Source organism: Octopus bimaculoides, chromosome 16 (assembly GCF_001194135.2).
Source record: "Octopus bimaculoides isolate UCB-OBI-ISO-001 chromosome 16, ASM119413v2, whole genome shotgun sequence".
In the NCBI taxonomy this organism is placed as follows: Eukaryota; Metazoa; Mollusca; class Cephalopoda; order Octopoda; family Octopodidae; genus Octopus; species Octopus bimaculoides.
The window spans coordinates 40,186,784-40,188,683 of record NC_068996.1 but is presented as its reverse complement, the minus strand read 5'-3'; the positions used below and the strand labels follow the sequence as shown (position 1 = coordinate 40,188,683).

Sequence of the window (1,900 nt, the reverse complement as noted above, 5' to 3'; positions counted from 1 at the left end):
ATATATATATATATACCCTCTTTTTAGCATTTAAATTTGCTATACCCGGCCCAAATATTCTATCCATTTTTATGTACAAACTGACAGGATCCAGCTTATCACACCTACCCAAAAATGTCATTCTAAAAATAAACAATCACAATATTGAAATCTCAAAGCTATGAGATGAGCCGTGATTAATTAAAAACAATGGGAATAAATAAGCTTTTCATTTGACAGATAATCTGAATGCTAAAGGGTTAAAACCAGCCATATCCAGTACAAATTATTCGACCCATTCATGTTCAAATCAACCAGATCCAACCTCTCACACCTACCCTACAATGTTATTCTAGAAATAAATAATCACAACATTGAAATCTCAAAGCTATGAGATAATGCAGGATTAATTCAAAACAATGTTAATAAATAAACTGAATGCTAAAGGGTTAATAGACATCTAAATAACTCTGGTTTTAGATCTTCATCACTAACACTGGAAGAAGGTATTGCTGGTTTTCAGGACAAGACACTGACCAAGCTTCTGAATGATTGTTCAGACAGAAGTAACAGTAAAATCTCCCTGAGATTACACTCTACTATTTTGAATAAAGAAGGACACATCTGATCTATTATCATACCTTTTATCATTTAAACACGTTCAAGTCCTAAATATATACTGATCGAGTCTAGGACATTTCCCCACCATGGACAATAACCCCACACACAAGGACAATTACCACTAAAGACAACAGATGATGATTTAAAACTTAATATATTGGAGAGGGGGTAATTAACCAAGGGGGTAATTGTCCTACTGGGGTAATTGTCCTAGGTGGGTAAGTCCTGATATGATATTGATCATCATCATCATTTAACGTCAGTTTTTGATGCTGGCATGGGTTGGATGGTTTGAATGAAAACTGGCAAGCTGGAGAGCTGCACCAGGTTCCAATCTGATTCGGGAAGGTTTCTAAGGCTGGATGCCCTTCCTAACACCAACCACTCCAAGAGTGTAGTAGGTGTTTTTACATGCCACTAGCATGGGTGCTTTTATGTGCCATTGGCACAGCTCTCACTTATGTGACACTGGCACAGGTGCCAGTCACGTAATACCAGTTACGACTACGATCTCATTTGGTTTGACCGGTCTTCTCAAGCACAGTATATCGCCAAAGGTCTCGGTCACTTGTCACTGACTCCACAAGACCCAAAATTTGAAGGGTGCTTTTTTTTATATGCCACTGGTATGAGTTATGTATACCAAGAACAAAAAAAGGCAAAAAAAAAACTAGAATGGTATGGGCCATGGTTGGATTGCCTTTTAATCATAGGTTTGCTCAATCAGGACTGATTTGGAGCTAAACAAGAACTATTCCAGCTGTGCTCTTAATATGCTTTCACTTCATTTCTTATTTCTTTATTGCCCACAAGGGGCTAAACAAGGACAGACAAAGGGATTAAGTCGATTACATCGACTCCAGTGCATAACTGGTACTTATTTAATCGACTCCGAAAGGATGAAAGGCAAAGTCGACCTCGGCAGAATTTGAACTCAGAATGTAAAGACGAAATACCACTAAGCATTTTCCCCGGCGTGCTAACGTTTCTGCCAGCTCGCTGCCTTTCACTTCATTTCTACTTATTTCATATTGCTTCAATCATAATACAGTTATATAGTCTTTAATCTTTTGTCTTTTGCTCGTTTCAATCATCAGACTACGGCCATGCTGGGGGCACTGCCTTCACGAATTTTAATCAAACAAATTGACGCCAGTACTTATTTTTTTAAAGCCTGCGGTCTCTTTTTGTCAATCTGCTAAGTTACATGGACGTAAACACACCTACAGCAGTTATCAAGCAGTGGTGGGACACTCACACACACATACATGTATATATATATATATATATATATATATAT

The 1,900-nt window shown here is 37.8% G+C and overlaps 1 protein-coding gene across 2 annotated transcripts in view; it reads right to left on the bottom strand.

Moving 5' to 3' along the window:
• Positions 1 to 1,900, bottom strand: part of LOC106875567 (leucine--tRNA ligase, cytoplasmic) — a 195,709-nt gene that overhangs the window by 126,829 nt on the left and 66,980 nt on the right. The gene's annotated exons all lie outside the window — the stretch shown is intronic.